This window comes from Canis lupus, chromosome 13 (genome assembly GCF_003254725.2).
Source record: "Canis lupus dingo isolate Sandy chromosome 13, ASM325472v2, whole genome shotgun sequence".
NCBI lineage: Eukaryota > Metazoa > Chordata > Mammalia > Carnivora > Canidae > Canis > Canis lupus.
Window position 1 is genome coordinate 43,041,504 of NC_064255.1, and position 19,188 is coordinate 43,060,691.

Sequence of the window (19,188 nt, forward strand, 5' to 3'; positions counted from 1 at the left end):
GGGCCCATTTCCAGATTCTCTATTCTGTTCCATTGATCTATGTGTCTATTTTTGTGCCAGTACCATACTATCTTGATGATCACAGCTTGTAGTACAACCTGAAATCTGGCATTGTGATGCCCCCAGCTATGGTTTTCTTTTTCAATATTCCCCTGGCTATTCGGAGTCTTTTCTGATTCCACACAAATCTTAAGATTATTTGTTCCAACTCTCTGAAGAAAGTCCATGGTATTTTGGTAGGGATTGCATTAAATGTGTAAATTGCCCTGGGTAGCATTGACATTTTCACAATATTTATTCTTGCAATCCAGGAGCATGGAATATTTTTCCACTCTTTGTGTCTTCCTCAATTTCTTTCAGAAGTGTTCTGTAGTTTTTAGGGTAGAGATCCTTTACTTCTTTGGTTAGGTTTATTCCTAGGTATCTTATGCTTTTGGGTGCAATTGTAGATGGGATTGACTCCTTAATTTCTCTTTCTTCAGACTCACTGTTAGTGTACAGAAATGCCACTGACTTCTGGGCATTGATTTTATATCCTGTCACACTGCCGAATTGCTGTATGAGTTCTAGCAATCTTGGGGTGGAGTCTTGGATTTTCTACATACAGTATCATGTCATCTGTGAAGAGGGAGAGTTTGACTTTTTCTTTGCCAATTTGAATGCCTTTTATTTCTTTTTGTTGCCTGATTGCTGAGGCTAGGACTTCCAGTACTATGTTGAATAGTAGTGGTGAGAGTGGACATCCCTGTCTTGTTCCTGATCTTAGGGGAAAGGCTCCCAGTGTTGCCCTATTGAGAATGATATTTGCTGTGGGCTTTTTGTAGATGGTTTTTAAGATGCTGAGGAATGTTCTCTCTATCCCCACATTCTGAAGAGTTTTGAATAAGGAATGGATGCTTGGCCACACCAACTTCTTGCAAGATACATCTATGAAAGCAAGGGAAACAAAAGCAAAAATGAATCATTGGGACTTAAGATAAAAAGCTTCTGCACAGCAAAAGAAACAGTCAACAAAACTAAAAGACAACCTACAGAATGGGAGAAGATATTTGCAAATGGCATATCAGATAAAGGACTAGTATCCAAGATCTATAAAGAACTTATTCAACTCAACAGCAAAGAAACAAACAATCCAATCATCAAATGGGCAAAAGACATGAACAGAAATTTCACAGAGGAAGACACAGACATGGCCAACCAGCACATGAGAAAATGCTGCGCATCACTGGCCATCAGGGAAATACACATCAAAACCACAATGAGATACCACCTCACACCAGTGAGAATGGGGAAAATTAACAAGACAGGAAACAACAAATGTTGGAGAGGATGTGGAGAAAGGGGAACCCTCCTGCACTGTTGGTGGGAATGTGAAAGGGTGCAGCCACTCTGGAAAACTGTGTGGAGGTTCCTCAAAGAGTTAAAAATAGATCTGCCCTACGACCCAACAATTGCACCAACACTGAGAGATTGCATTAAATCTATAGATTGCTGTGGATAATATAGACATTATAGCAATATATTTTGTTTTCTGTATTCATAAGCATGGAATTTTACTTAGTTTTATTTTATTTTAGGGGTACTTAGGAAAGAAGTATATGTTGATTGATAGCATCTAGTGATTGGTTATCATTGCTCATACTTCCCTTCACACATCTCCTTTTTCAGAGTTGCTAACATTCCTTTTTAATTATTCAACTTTAATTAATCTCAGTGAATTCTATACCAAATGATTTAGAGCCAGAAAATCACATTTACAATTATAATTCTCACACTTGTTTTTGATCTTGAGTAAGTAATTTGAGGAAAAAATAGTGACTACTTCAATGGGTATTGCAGGATTAAATGATACATAAATGGTTTAGCAGAATGAGTATGATTTCATAAAGGTTAGTGATGAGCCATTTTTATTACACTGATAGATCTTTAATTCAAAGAGAAAGACTATGGAAGCCTTTTGTTGTTCCAGAATGTCCTCCTCTCTTTTGTATTTCATCTTTTCACCCTGTAGCCTTCTTCTTTTCTCTATCCTTTACTTCACATCACTATGAGAGAAAAGGTAGGGGAGGAAGAACCAAAACAAGGACTTTATCTGAAATGGTTCAGCCTTTACATTCAACAATACTGCCAGAGAGCAAAGAAAACACAGAGAAATATATAGACCTGGTGTTTGGTTGAAAGTGAAGACTAAAAATTGGATCAACAGAGAGATCCAATGATAGAAGGAAAGGTTATTAAATGACAAAGCATATTTGCCATTATATCTGAGGTTGACTCAGCCCTTAGTTGGGAGCCAGATATCTCAAGCACAACATCTGGCCCCATAAACATCACAAGGTGTCTTCACGTACAGTTCTTGGGATTCAGGTACAAGGAAGCTCCTGTAGACGAACAAATGTGTTCAGCTTTCTGTGAATAACAGTTTGGCAAAACCTCATTGGGTTCCCCTTGGGCTAAGATCATCATCTGGGCACACACATATAAGTAAATTCCTTGTGTTATATTTTTTGCTATTTTTAGCCATTAGAACATAATTAATTGGGTTCAGGGTAGAGGAGAAAAATGATACATATCAGGACATTTGTTCAGCTATCAACTAGCAATGAAAACTTGTTCTAACTATGTCAACTGCGGGGCCGTGTTTCCTTCATTTGCATAATTTAAATTAGTAAATTTGTTTTTACATATTTCTATGATTTTTTTCTAGTAGCAGAGCAGAATTCATTTGTATAAGAAACACAAATTTGGGGGGGAGGAGCAAGATGGCGGAAGAGTAGGGTCTCCAAATCACCTGTCTCCACCAAAGTACCTAGAAAACCTTCCAATCATCCTGAAAATCTATGAATTCGGCCTGAGAATTAAAGAGAGACCAGCTGGAATGCTACAGTGAGAAGAGTTCGCGCTTCTATCAAGGTAGGAAGACGGGGAAAAAGAAATAAAGACACAAAGGCCTCCAAGGGGGAGGGGCCCCGCGAGGAGCCGGGCTGAGGCCGGGGCGAGTGTCCCCAGGACAGGAGAGCCCCGTCCCGGAGGAGCAGGAGCTGCACCGACCTTCCCGGGCGGAAAGGGGCTCGCGGGGAGGTGGAGCAGGACCCAGGAGGGCGGGGATGCCCTCGGGCTCCCGGGGACAGTAACAGCAACTGCGCGCCCAGGAGAGTGCGCCGAGCTCCCTAAGGGCTGCAGCGCGCACGGCGGGACCCGGCGGGACCCGGAGCAGCTCGGAGGGGCTCGGGCGGCGGCTCCGCGGAGGGGGCTGCGCGGCCCCGGGAGCAGCTCGGAGGGGCTCGGGCAGAGGAAGAGGCTCCGTGCAGAGGGGGCTGCGCGGTTCCAGGAGCAGCTCGAAGTGGCTCGGGCAGCGGCTCCGCGGTGGGGGCTGCGCGGCCCGGGAGCGCGAATCCACCAGCGCAGGCTCCGGAGCACAGGGCGCCGGGACACAGCCCAGGATCCGGCCTCCCCCGGGACAGGCAGAGGCCGGGAGGGCCCAGGACAGCGAGGACGCTCCTGCCCCAGCTGAGCAGATCAGCGGCCCCGCCCCGGAGCCTCCAGGCCCTGCAGAAGGAGTTCCGGCCGGAGCTGAATCCAGGTTTCCAGAGCTGCCCCGACACTGGGGCTGTTCCTCCTGCGGCCTCACGGGGTAAACAACCCCCACCGAGCCCTGCACCAGGCAGGGGCACAGCAGCTCCCCCAACTGCTAACACCTGAAAATCAGCACAACAGGCCCCTCCCCCAGAACACCAGCTAGACGGACAACTTCCAGGGGAAGCCAAGGGACTTAACACAGAATCAGAAGATACTCCCCGGTGGTTCTTTTTTTTTGTTTGTTTTGTTTTGTTTTGTTTTGTTTTGCTTTTTGATTTGTTTCCTTCCCCCACCCCCTTTTTTTCTCCTTTCTTTTTCTTTCTCTTTTTCTTCTTTTTTTTTCGTTTTTTTTTTCGTTTTTTTTCTTCCCTTTTTTTTCTCTTTCTCTTTTCTTTCCTTCTTTCTCTCCTCTCTTTTTCTTTTTCCCAATACAACTTGCTTTTGGCCACTCTGCACTGAGCAAAATGACTAGAAGGAAAACCTCACCTCAAAAGAAAGAATCAGAAACAGTCCTCTCTCCCACAGAGTTACAAAATCTGGATTACAATTCAATGTCAGAAAGCCAATTCAGAAGCACTATTATACAGCTACTGGTGGCTCTAGAAAAAAGTATAAAGGACTCAAGAGACTTCATGACTGCAGAATTTAGAGCTAATCAGGCAGAAATTAAAAATCAATTGAATGAGATGCAATCCAAACTAGAAGTCCTAACGACGAGGGTTAACGAGGTGGAAGAACGAGTGAGTGACATAGAAGACAAGTTGATAGCAAAGAGGGAAACTGAGGAAAAAAGAGACAAACAATTAAAAGACCATGAGGATAGATTAAGGGAAATAAACGACAGCCTGAGAAAGAAAAACCTACGTTTAATTGGTGTTCCCGAGGGCGCCGAAAGGGACAGAGGGCCAGAATATGTATTTGAACAAATTCTAGCTGAAAACTTTCCTAATCTGGGAAGGGAAACAGGCATTCAGATCCAGGAAATAGAGAGATCCCCCCCTAAAATCAATCAAAACCGTTCAACACCTCGACATTTAATAGTGAAGCTTGCAAACTCCAAAGATAAAGAGATGATCCTTAAAGCAGCAAGAGACAAGAAATCCCTGACTTTTATGGGGAGGAGTATTAGGGTAACAGCAGACCTCTCCACAGAGACCTGGCAGGCCAGAAAGGGCTGGCAGGATATATTCAGGGTCCTAAATGAGAAGAACATGCAACCAAGAATACTTTATCCAGCAAGGCTCTCATTCAAAATGGAAGGAGAGATAAAGAGCTTCCAAGACAGGCAGCAACTAAAAGAATATGTGACCTCCAAACCAGCTCTGCAAGAAATTTTAAGGGGAACTCTTAAAATTCCCCTTTAAGAAGAAGTTCAGTGGAACAGTCCACAAAAACAAGGACTGAATAGATAACATGATGACACTAAACTCATATCTCTCAATAGTAACTCTGAATGTGAACGGGCTTAATGACCCCATCAAAAGGCGCAGGGTTTCAGACTGGATAAAAAAGCAGGACCCATCTATTTGCTGTCTACAAGAGACTCATTTTAGACAGAAGGACACCTACAGCCTGAAAATAAAAGGTTGGAGAACCATTTACCATTCGAATGGTCCTCAAAAGAAAGCAGGGGTAGCCATCCTTATATCAGATAAACTAAAATTTACCCCAAAGACTGTAGTGAGAGATGAAGAGGGACACTATCTCATACTTAAAGGATCTATTCAACAAGAGGACTTAACAATCCTCAATATATATGCCCCGAATGTGGGAGCTGCCAAATATATAAATCAATTATTAACCAAAGTGAAGAAATACTTAGATAATAATACACTTATACTTGGTGACTTCAATCTAGCTCTTTCTATACTCGATAGGTCTTCTAAGCACAACATCTCCAAAGAAACGAGAGCTTTAAATGATACACTGGACCAGATGGATTTCACAGATATCTACAGAACTTTACATCCAAACTCAACTGAATACACATTCTTCTCAAGCGCACATGGAACTTTCTCCAGAATAGACCACATATTGGGTTACAAATCGGGTCTGAACCGATACCAAAAGATTGGGATTGTCCCCTGCATATTCTCAGACCATAATGCCTTGAAATTAGAACTAAATCACAACAAGAAGTTTGGAAGGACCTCAAACACGTGGAGGTTAAGGACCATCCTGCTAAAAGATAAAAGGGTCAACCAGGAAATTAAGGAAGAATTAAAAAGATTCATGGAAACTAATGAGAATGAAGATACAACCGTTCAAAATCTTTGGGATGCAGCAAAAGCAGTCCTAAGGGGGAAATACATCGCAATACAAGCATCCATTCAAAAACTGGAAAGAACTCAAATACAAAAGCTAACCTTACACATAAAGGAGCTAGAGAAAAAACAGCAAATAGATCCTACACCCAAGAGAAGAAGGGAGTTAATAAAGATTCGAGCAGAACTCAACGAAATCGAGACCAGAAGAACTGTGGAACAGATCAACAGAACCAGGAGTTGGTTCTTTGAAAGAATTAATAAGATAGATAAACCATTAGCCAGCCTTATTAAAAAGAAGAGAGAGAAGACTCAAATTAAAATCATGAATGAGAAAGGAGAGATCACTACCAACAAAAGGAAATACAAACGATTTTAAAAACATATTATGAACAGCTATACGCCAATAAATTAGGCAATCTAGAAGAAATGGACGCATTCCTGGAAAGCCACAAACTACCAAAACTGGAACAGGAAGAAATAGAAAACCTGAACAGGCCAATAACCAGGGAGGAAATTGAAGCAGTCATCAAAAACCTCCCAAGACACAAAAGTCCAGGGCCAGATGGCTTCCCAGGGGAATTCTATCAAATGTTTAAAGAAGAAATCATACCTATTCTCCTAAAGCTGTTTGGAAAGATAGAAAGAGATGGAGTACTTCCAAATTTGTTCTATGAGGCCAGCATCACCTTAATTCCAAAACCAGACAAAGACCCCACCAAAAAGGAGAATTACAGACCAATATCCCTGATGAACATGGATGCAAAAATTCTCAACAAGATACTGGCCAATAGGATCCAACAGTACATTAAAAAATTATTCACCATGACCAAGTAGGATTTATCCCTGGGACACAAGGCTGGTTCAACACCCGTAAAACAATCAATGTGATTCATCATATCAGCAAGAGAAAAACCAAGAACCATATGATCCTCTCATTGGATGCAGAGAAAGCATTTGACAAAATACAGCATCCATTCCTGATCAAAACTCTTCAGAGTGTAGGGATAGAGGGAACATTCCTCGACATCTTAAAAGCCATCTATGAAAAGCCCACAGCAAATATCATTCTCAATGGGGAAGCACTGGGAGCCTTTCCCCTAAGATCAGGAACAAGACAGGGATGTCCACTCTCACCACTGCTGTTCAACATAGTACTGGAAGTCCTAGCCTCAGCAATCAGACAACAAAAAGACATTAAAGGCATTCAAATTGGCAAAGAAGAAGTCAAACTCTCCCTCTTCGCCGATGACATGATACTCTACATAGAAAACCCAAAAGTCTCCACCCCAAGATTGCTAGAACTCATACAGCAATTCGGTAGCGTGGCAGGATACAAAATCAATGCCCAGCAGTCAGTGGCATTTCTATACACTAACAATGAGACTGAAGAAAGAGAAATTAAGGAGTCAATCCCATTTACAATTGCACCCAAAAGCATAAGATACCTAGGAATAAACCTCACCAAAGATGTAAAGGATCTATACCCTCAAAACTATAGAACACTTCTGAAAGAAATTGAGGAAGACACAAAGAGATGGAAAAATATTCCATGCTCATGGATTGGCAGAATTAATATTGTGAAAATGTCAATGTTACCCAGGGCAATATACACGTTTAATGCAATCCCTATCAAAATACCATGGACTTTCTTCAGAGAGTTAGAACAAATTATTTTAAGATTTGTGTGGAATCAGAAAAGACCCCGAATAGCCAGGGGAATTTTAAAAAAGAAAATCATATCTGGGGGCATCACAATGCCAGATTTCAGGTTGTACTACAAAGCTGTGGTCATCAAGACAGTGTGGTACTGGCACAAAAACAGACACATAGATCAGTGGAACAGAATAGAGAATCCAGAAGTGGACCCTGAACTTTATGGGCAACTAATATTCGATAAAGGAGGAAAGACTATCCATTGGAAGAAAGACAGTCTCTTCGATAAATGGTGCTGGGAAAATTGGACATCCACATGCAGAAGAATGAAACTAGACCACTCTCTTTCACCATACACAAAGATAAACTCAAAATGGATAAAAGATCTAAATGTGAGACAAGATTCCATCAAAATCCTAGAGAAGAACACAGGCAACACCCTTTTTGAACTCGGCCATAGTAACTTCTTGCAAGATACATCCACAAAGGCAAAAGAAACAAAAGCAAAAATGAACTATTGGGACTTAAGATAAGGAGCTTTTGCACAGCAAAGGATACAGTCAACAAAACTCAAAGACAACCTACAGAATGGGAGAAGATATTTGCAAATGACATATCAGATAAAGGGCTGGTTTCCAAGATCTATAAAGAACTTATTAAACTCAACACCAAAGAAACAAACAATCCAATCATGAAATGGGCAAAAGACATGAACAGAAATCTCACAGAGGAAGACATAGACATGGCCAACATGCACATGAGAAAATGCTCTGCATCACTTGCCATCAGGGAAATACAAATCAAAACCACAATGAGATACCACCTCACACCAGTGAGAATGGGGAAAATTAACAAGGCAGGAAACAACAAATGTTGGAGAGGATGTGGAGAAAAGGGAACCCTCATACACTGTTGGTGGGAATGTGAACTGGTGCAGCCACTCTGGAAAACTGTGTGGAGGTTCCTCAAACAGTTAAAAATAGACCTGCCCTACGACCCAGCAATTGCACTGCTGGGGATTTACCCCAAAGATACAGATGCAGTGAAACCTTGGGACACCTGCACCCCGATGTTTATAGCAGCAATGGCCACGATAGCCAAACTGTGGAAGGAGCCTCGGTGTCCAACGAAAGATGAATGGATAAAGAAGATGTGGTTTATGTATACAATGGAATATTACTCAGCTATTAGAAATGACAAATACCCACCATTTGCTTCAACGTGGATGGAACTGGAGGGTATCATGCTGAGTGAAGTAAGCCAGTCGGAGAAGGACAAACATTATATGTTCTCATTCATTTGGGGAATATAAATAATAGTGAAAGGGAATATAAGGAAAGGGGGAAGAAATGTGTGGGAAATATCAGAAAGGGAGACAGAACGTAAAGACTGCTAACTCTGGGAAACGAACTAGGGGTGTTGGAAGGGGAGGAGGGCGGGGGGTGGGAGTGAATGGGTGACAGGCACTGGGGGTTATTCTGTATGTTAGTAAATTAACACCAATAAAAAAAAAAAACCCACAAATTTTTAAAGGTCTTGGGTCACTCAATCTGTGCCTAGTGACTCACAATATTTAAAAGACAGTAAACTGCTTTAATTCTGAATTAACCAAATGAACAGTTACTAACCCTTACTTTTGACTCCTGTAGAATCCTTGTGAGAGAACAGACAGATTTCATAACACTCAAATCTACTAATCAGAGTAAATTCCGTCACATTTCAATGCTTAGGAAATAGATGGGCATGAGAAAATGAACTGATCAATATGATCTTCTGTTTACAATTAGCTAGAAAATCTTTTTTGTTTTTTTCCCCCTGTTAGAAACCATACATTTTAATTATCTCTATTTCTTAATTAAAAACAACACTCAAACCAACAATTTAAATTTGCCCAGCTTATTACTTTTAAAAAGTAACTTTTTGTAGATTAGACACAAGCTTTTCTTTATAGTAGGAAGTTCCTGTTGTCTGAAAGTCATTATTAAGAACATGAACTCTCATAGGGCAGCTGATGTAGGTATAGTTGAAAAATCAGGCTGACATTGCTTTGGCCCTGCAGATATTTTCCAGACATAACTTTTAAATACATTCCTGTTATGCTTCACTGTCAAACACATTTCTTCAAAAGCAGAGGGCAGGAATGAAATTCTGAGTCATTGAGAAGGGGCCATTTCATCTTCACTTCTTTTACACTTTGAGCTGTTCTTGCTTCAAGCTCCCCTCACTGCCCATCAGCACTAGCTGGTGAGAAAAAAAATGCATTTTCCTGATAGATCCTATTCCAGGTAATAAATACAGCATTTCGTCTTGTCTGCATCTTCAAAGCCCTTGGTAAACATTAAATAATTAATCCCCATAACACATTTGGGAAGTAGGCATACGTTATCATCATCATGACAAAACTGGAGGCTCCCCGAAATTAAATGAGTTGCCCGAGGCTATACATCAAGTTAGTCTCAGAGCTGGGAGGAGCTGCTGCTTCCCACTCTCCTTTTAAGACTTCACTTGGTCCTCTGGTGAAGTCTTCACTCTGGTCCACCCTCTTGGGTCCTAATAAGAACCCAAGTCCACTTTCTACATAATTTCCCTTGGATCAATGGTGTGTTGCAAATAAAATTTGTATATTTAATAACTTTTGGACATGGCAAGTTGAAGCTTCCTAACTGGTGGTACACTGAAGTAGGTATTAACTCAGCCTGTTCTGCTAGTGGACGAAAGATTTCTCCAGTAAACAAGAGATCAGACGATGGCTGTCCAGGAAAGAACTAGTGCTCTCTTCACAAGATTAGTAGCAGGTCTGTGTCTAAAAATCCTGTTCTTAGGACACAGCAAATCTTCATCATGATCGGTAGGATGGACTTTTGGCAGGACCAATGCGTGTGCACTGAGGAAACAACGTGGTAAAGTTTAAAAATGAAAGAAGCATCTTCAGTAGCCTTGGCTGAACGTTGAGTCCTCGCTAAGTATGTGGCGAAGAATTAATCATAGTTGAAACCTCATGGGTTCAAGCAACAGTCTTATTAATATTCGCTTATAAGTAGCTGCAGTTGTACTCGCTAATAAAATCCCCAAATGAAGGGCAGGCCATTCCTCCCACAATCTGGACACTGAGAATCTCAGAGTGTGTACGTTCTGTGTCTCCTGAGCCAAGACACAGGCGTGCCCTGACACTCATCGCAGAATTAGCAGCATTGCACCCTCGTCATGTCCAGCTGATAAACAGCTTTTGGTGAGCTGAACTCATGTTGCTGGTCTGCTAATTGGCCAGTTAGATTCATTTGGTGCTGCTGAGCCTCTAAACAAATTAAGGTTAATTGGAATCAGAAATGGATCAGCAACCTCAGTACTCAATCTGTTTAGCAGCTCTCTTCAACTCATTACTTGTCTTCTTTTAGTCCCATGCACAACCAAAGTGCCACTCGTTCTGTCTTCCTCTATTGTGACTCTGTCTTCTTACAAAACATTTCAGAAAGAATCATTTGGAGGAGAGGCAGCACGTCACGACGCCTCAGGCCCAGTGGGATCAACACATCTAAGATATACCTTGTGAACGTCATTGTAACGTAGCTTCTCCAAATAGGTCTCTAGCTCATCCCTCAGGACTTTTCGTTTTGGTTTTGTTTGTTTGTTTTTTGGAGTCCCCTTTGGTAGAAAAAAACCTAGCCCTGGAGAGGACCTCAACATATCCAACTGATCTGGCTCCCAGTCAGAGACTGTATACATCCACTTTACAGATTAAGTGTAGGAACCTTGAATGGGGGTGAGAGATTTCCCCAAATTTCTATACTTAGGGCATTCATAACGTGGTCTTCTACGTCACAATTTAGTGACTTTCCACTGTGGCCTGTTGCCTCCGTGCTATTTCTAACAGCTAATACTTACTGGACACTCACTATGTCCCAAGCAATGGTGAAGTGCTTTGCATGCATTACATTAATGAATTCTTACGGCAAGCTTTATTCCCATTTCATAAGGGGGAAGCACCCTTCATTGAATCAACCTGGATGCCAGGTCCCTACTACATATTTAATAACATTAATTCAACAGAGGGAATCTGTAGGCAATTACAAAATTCACCTCCTGCCAGCTAACAATCTGAATTAAAATCACAACTTTGAGAGAGAGCTCTGTGGTTTAAGAAAGTGGTGTACATCCCATTCAGACGTGGCCCATGAGGACGAGTGCATGGAGTGAGCATGAATGCCCATCAGAGTTCCACTAAGTCCTTGCTATCCCAGATTCCCTTAAAAAAAAAAGTAATTAAGATGTCTGAAGATGAGGATTCTTTTATTAACTTGCAAAGTGAGAATTTTCTAAGTTCCTGAGGTATGATTCAGTTGTTGTTCTTGGGAGTAAAAAAAAGCAACTACATACAACAGTAAGTTCTATTGTGACTGCGTGTTGGGACTCCATAGACGTTCAAGACTCCTTTCTTTGGCACCGTCACATTCTGTTCTCATTGCTCTCCTCTGGGCCTTCGCTAACATCCTAATATCTCCTCGGACTCCTCTCTTCAAACACTGCAGCCACCTGTTCTCAAGGGGATTTAGTTGGTAAGCACAAATACAGAGGCATCGATGTATCTTCTCTCTGCTGACCATTTTTCCCCAATCACCTCCTGCTCTATTAATGAAACTCCAGAAGTAATGGAGTGATCTTTGCCACAGGGGGCTCTAATAATGTGAATTTCTTATGTAATTATTTCTCATATTTTTCCAGCCTATAAAAAGCTGGTTTATTTGCTTACTTGTTCTTGGCTATAGTCTATCATCTCCCTGGCCAAACAGTTCAAGTGTTGTGCATTCTTTGAAAAACTTTTAAGTTTAAATTATGAAATTATTAGGGGAATTTTAAGATCCTCAATTGGTTTTTGCAAAATTTAAAATTCATAAGCCTTCTGACTAATTTAGGGCATGATTCTCAAACCTCATGTGTATAAGAATCAACTGGGACTGTTACTAAAATTGTAGAATTTATGAACCCCACTACCAAGAGCTTTAATAAGATGGCTGTGTCGGACAGTGGCCATCTTCTGGATGTACTTAAAAGATTTTATTTATAGAGAGACTTTTAATTAATTCTTTGACTTTAAAAATTAACAGTTAATTTACTAAGGTAATGAATTCAGAAATCCAAGTTTCCCTTAAGATTTTAGAAATAGGGATCCCTGGGTGGCGCAGTGGTTTAGCACCTGCCTTTGGCCCAGGGCGTGATCCTGGAGACCCGGGATCGAATCCCACGTCGGGCTCCCAGTGCTTGGAGCTTTCTTCTCCCTCTGCCTATGTCTCTGCCTCTCTCTCTCTCTCTCTCTCCGTGTGTGACTATCATAAATAAATAAAAAAATTTAAAAAAAGATTTTAGAAATAGCCTTATGGCAGTATAATTGATATATAATAGATTGCATATATTTAAATTGTATATTTGATAAGCTTTGGCATCTCTATGCACCCATGAAACTATCACAACCCAGATGATGAACACATCCACCACCCCCCAAAATGTCCTCATTCCCATTTATAATGCCCCATTTCTCCCTCTCTGCACCTGTCCTCCCTTTCATAGGCAATCACTGGTTTACTCTCAGTCACTAGATATAAGCTACATTTCTCAACTTTCATGTGAATGGAATCATATAAAATATATTATAGTTCTTTTATTTTTAAGATGGAGACATATCTGGCTTCTTTCAATCAGAATAATTTTGGGATCTGTAGTTTGCATTAGGGTTCATTTCTGTTTATTTCTCAGTCGAGTTATATTGTATGAATATACCAAAATTGGTTCATGCATTTGCTTCTTCATGGACTTTTGGATTCTTTCCAGATTTTGGCTATTACAAATAAAGCTGAAATAAGTAAGCATTGTGTACAAGACTTTGCATGTACCCATACTTTCATTTCTTTTGTGTAAATACCTAAAGGTGTAACAGCAGGGTCACCTGCTTAAGTATATGTTTAATTTTTTATGAAACTGCCAAATTGTTTTCCAAAGTGATCGTACTATGTCATATGACCACTAGTCGTAGACGAGAGATTCAGTTGCTTCACATCCTTACTGACACATGGTAGGTCAATATATTTCAAGTGTTAGACTAATTCTAATTCCAGTAAGCACGAAAAAGTTTCTCATTGTGGTTTCAGTTTGCATCTCCCCATAACTAACGATGCTGTGGACCCTTTCGTGCACTTACTTGCCCATCTATAGCTCATCTTTGGTGAAGTATCCATTCACATCCGCTGTACATTTTTAAATTAGGTTATTAACTGTAGAGTTCTCAAACATGTCCTTTATCAATCAAGATGAGCTTCTCTTCAATTTTAATTTCTGAGGTTTTTATCAGGAATCAATTTTAATTCTTGCGAATTTTATCTACTAATTTATCTATGTCATTCTGGATCAGTTTTGGCTGAGTTTCCATCTCATGATGGTTAGTATTTTCCTGCTTGTCTGCATATGTGGTGGTTTTTAATTAGATACCAGAAACTGAATTCTGTCCCTAGGATGCTGAGTATGCTTGTACCCCAAGACAATTCTGGACCTTTGTCACAGGAAGCCACTAGGTTACTTGGAAACAATCCAATCCTTTTAGGTCTGCTTTAAGGTTTGTTTGGCTGGGACCAGGGTATGGTCTAAGGTTAATTTTCCTTCACTAACGATGCAAGAACCTTCTTAGTAATCTTACTCCTGTCTCATGAATTGCAAGGTTTTCCGCTCTGGCTGTTGGGAGCATCATGTTTCTGAGCCCTGTGTGAGCTCCAAGTATTATTCCCTCTAATCCTTTTAGATGGCTCTTTATCCACCTAGAATAGCTTTCCTCATACATGTGTGCTGATCAGATCTCAACTGAAAACTCAAATGAAAACATTTAATCTGTATTTATTATTTCTTTTTTTTTTATTTCTTTAATTTTTTTAATGTAGTTTCCAAGCCTAATGCAGGGCTTGAACTTATGACCCTGAGATCAAGACCTGAGCTGAGGATCAAGAGTCGAATGCTTAACTGACGGAGCCACCCAGGAGCCCCTGCATTTATCATTTTAAATATTCAATTTTTTATATGAAGTTTAACTATATCACTGAGAGCATTCTAAAGAAAGATATAAAAGCACATGAGTGTGCAGAGGTTACCAAATTTATATGCTCAGACCTCAGGATGTGTAGGTGGGATCTTGCATGCCTGGACCTCCTGTGTTGTTAAGTGCATAAGGCAAAAAAGAGTGGCAAAAACTCTTCTAACAAATAAGAATATCACAAATTCTTAAGTAATTCTTTTGCATTAAGTTATATTTCTAAATATAGTAAACATCAAAGTTTTTAAATCATTCTCATTATTTTCAAACTGTAGGATATTCTTATTGTCAAATAAAAATTTCAATCTAAAATTAATTCCTTAAATATTTTAAATTGAAATTATAGGTTAGATAATAATATAATATAATATAATATAATATAATATAATATAATATAATATAATATAATATAATGTAATATAATATAATATAATATAATATAATATAGAAATGAGTAGTACAAGTACTTTAATTTACCAAAAATACACAGAAATTTTTTCTTAAAATAACATGAATCCTAATCCTGTATATTTGATTTGCTTAATCATATGAAGTAAATCTTTTATCTTTGATAAAAAATATCTACCTAATAAGGAAACTATTATACTTTCCCAAGCAAACTGGGATTGACGTGTCTGAAAAATGAGATTGTATAACTGACTAAAGAAAGGTTTGTCAGGAACCCTGAGGAAGTGAGTTTCCTCCCCTCCCTTCCCCTGCCTTCCCCTCCCATCTTTTTGTTTTCTTTTTTCCTCTCAGGATGAAACTGGAAAATTCTGAAGCCTATATGCTAACTAAACAGACTCCATATTTATAAGAGTGTTTGGTCTTACACTCTCCATTCCATATATTCAAGTTATAAATTAGTCCATCTGACTTGAATCTTTCATGTATTCATTTAGCTTTAACTAATTCTTTTCTGATTTGCATTCGTTGGCTATCTAAGACATCGTATTATTTTCTACTCTATCTCTGAAGACACTACAATAATTTTCCCTTGAATAGTTTTTGTAATGCTTCTGAATTTTACCGTTTGAGCTGCATAGATGGAATTTCATATTCTTTTTTTCTGGTCTGGCAGCCCCACAGATTTTATATATATTTTAAATTAGTTTTTATTGGATTTTGAGTGACATCCTGGCTTTGTCTGACTCCATGGTACCACACTAAAAGCATATAAGCAACAGTGCCTAAGAAACTACACATTTTAAGGAGTATTAACCAGTTATCCTCTGTCTGGTTTTCCTGATGTCTCATGATTGTTCTTTAAGTTGTAAAAACGCACTAAACTCAAAAAATTACAGTTGCTTCCATATTGCAATAATCTAACTGGCCACTTTATATATTTAATATGCATACTTTTAATCAAATCATCTCTGTGAAATTTTCTGTGAACAATTTTCAATTATCATTCATATTGTACAAACATACTAATCAATCCTTACAAAACACAGATAACCTAGCTCCCAGTTTTAAAAGATCAATAACAATGAGAAGAGTGAATATTCCATTCCATGATCAATTTATTCTCTTCTGAATTATACTAAATGCAAGCACCCAGAATTAATGGGTCCTATGGTCAGGGTTAGAGAAAAAGTCAACAGTACATTTACTAATATGCTCTAATAATTGTTTATATTGCCTTTGCTTAAACAGAGCCCAGAATTTTAGTAGGATCACTAATTGGTGCATTGGTGCCCATGATAAATAAAGCAGATGTATGTTGACTTTCCTAGAGCACGACCCAACTCCTAAAGGTGACTCTAACATTCTTAATCATACCTTCACCCATTAGAAAGCTAAGGTAATTAATGGTGAAGATATTCACTAAAAATAAATATCTGCTGGCGAGCTCCCAGCAGTTGTTTATCTTCATCCTTAAACACCTACAAAGTCACCTAAAAAACAGAGCCAATGCACATTTTGATAATTACTCGAGGAAATGGCCTGCAGCTATTTCCAAGAATTAAAAAAAAAAAATGCCTTGACTCTTTAGGCAAAGTGTACTTGAAGTATCTCCTCGTTCATGAATTTTGACAAGAAAGATATGATTGATGGGAGTCATCATCATGATGGGAGTCAGTTTTTTGAGGGGAAAAGGTAGAATTGTTTTTTGTTTGTTTGTTTCGGTTTGGTTTAACTGGTATTTTTTCCTTCCCTCTTCATATAACTATCCCTTCCTAAGGCAAGAGGGAAAAAAAGAGAGAGACACTGAGACAGAGAGACGAACCTTTTCCTCTACTATTTGTTTATCCAGCAAAAAGCAAGACATTGCCACTTAACATCAAAGGAACACGCAAAGATATTCTGTAGCTGTACTTTTTAATAAAATCACAGATTTCAGAAGCTATTCACTTTAATAATCATATTTATTATGTTACCCATCTTTGAAAATCACTTGGAAAATTTACTTATGGTGGGAAATTACAGTACACCAAAAATATGTATTGATTCATTCCTGGAGTGTATATCTTTGTATTTATTTTTTTAAGTTTGAAAATACTGAATGTTTTACCTTCAGTCATCTACCCTGACAAGTTTTAATTGATTCTCTTCTATACAAAATATTGTGCAAGATTCTGTGGTATGAAAGGATTAAAAGCCCAGTCACTTGCCTCAGGACCATGTTATCTACACAGGAAAAATAGAATAAATCTGGAAAATGAAAAAATGAAAGTGGTTTATGATTAAACTCCAAATGAGTGGAAAAGTCATAATTCAGTTTTTTACTTTTTGTCCTATGATTAGGACAAAATGGGTGACTATAAACTAGTTTAAATTATTACCTAAACATTGCACAAACATATACAACCTAATTGGAGATTATTCCTCAAAACAATCTTTTAATAGGTCCACACTTCAGCCACTTTTGGAATTTGTTTGTTCTTTGAGGGAGAAAGGGCTATCCAGGGATACCATAAGAAATTGGTTTCATTATTCTATACTTACATTTTAAGATCAAATTATTATTACTCCAGCTGTTCAGAAGACTGCTCGGAGAGGCAGGCAGACCCAGTGGCCTCGGGCAAATTATTTTAACTCCTCTAAACCTGTTTTCTTAACTAAAAAATGTTAAACATACTTAGAAAACTGGGGACTTATGAAGACTAAATATGATAATATTCATCAAGTACTTAGTGCAGTGCTTACTACGCATAGTAGGTGCCCAGTCAACATTAGTTGTTATTGTTACTGGTTTTATTTTGTGCTTTTCCAAAAGCATCTGTATCTAAATGCATTTCTGAAAAGGTGAGCTTCCTAGAAAAGATCTGAAAAATTTCTAGGTAGCTTTTTAAAAAAGGAAGTCTAAAAATGTGAGTATCGGCAGCATTGTCATAACAAGTTTGTTGCATTTCTGAGGCACCTGCTTCCAAAGAGGAGAATGGTTTTGGTATTCAATGGTTTTCAAAACATCCGAGGTAACAGTAAACAAAAGGGATGATTTAAATTATCTTTTAAATTATTATTGTGCCTGAACGCATTGGCAGGTTACCTCGATGTTTCTGTTTGGTGAACGGGAGTCAGTAAAATAGCTATCTAGTCCTCGGCCATGTCATTCCCTGTTGTGCAAACCATTTCCAATCTCTAGTTCTGACCTAAAGTTCTGTCTGGAACCCTAGACCCTTAGGTGCACTTGACCAACATACATTACTACATGGATAGCCTGCAGGTATCTTCAACTTTCTCTCTCCACTTCTTCCCGAGGCTTCTACATCCTTCTTGTGAACCTACTGCTAGACACAGCCATTCACCTAATGTTCCATTTCTGAAACCCTAGAGTCTCCTCACATTTTTCTTATTGCTCCATACCCTATTCACCATCGAATCATATCCATTCAAATTATTTATGCATTCAAGAAATGGTATTTGAGCACCATCATCATTCCAGATCCTTCTTCATTCATACTAGCAGGACTTCTATCAAAGTTAACCAAATCTAGGGCAGCCCGGGTGGCTCAGCGGTTTAGTGCCACCTTCGGCCCAGGGCATGATCCTGGAGACCTGGGATCGAGCCCCATGTCGGGCTCCCCGCATGGAGCCTGCTTCTCCCTCTGCCTGTGTCTCTGTCTCTCTGCTTCTCATGAATAAATAAATAAAATCTTAAAAAAAAAAAGTTAACCAAAATCTATCGCTACAGATACTCACTAGTATCCTTCTCTTCTCTCTTATTCAATATGTGCACCATATTGCTTCCCTAATGACACAAGTGCCATGTGCCCCCCTGCCTTTCTTCATGGAGGTCATGTATGCTCATCTTTCAAAATTCATCTTATGTCATTTTTTATGGATATGCTATCAATGAAACTGCACATTTGAAATGATTTATATATTTAGGAATAAACCTCATTTAAATCCCCAGGCTCTCTTGTGTGGACCTAGAAAGATCAAACTGGTATCTGTTACAGCCCTGGCTCTGACTGCAAGGAAAGCTTTTGAATTGAAAAAAAAAAAAAAAAGTGAGTTTCTCCATGATTTTGTTTAGATACTATGAAAAGTAAGTTGCATCACAGAGGGATCTAACATACATATCACATAAATTCTTTGGGACTAATTTTTTTGACCAACATTTTTTAAAAAGACTAGGAAATAGGTATGACCCAAATGCCTTCAGTCTACATC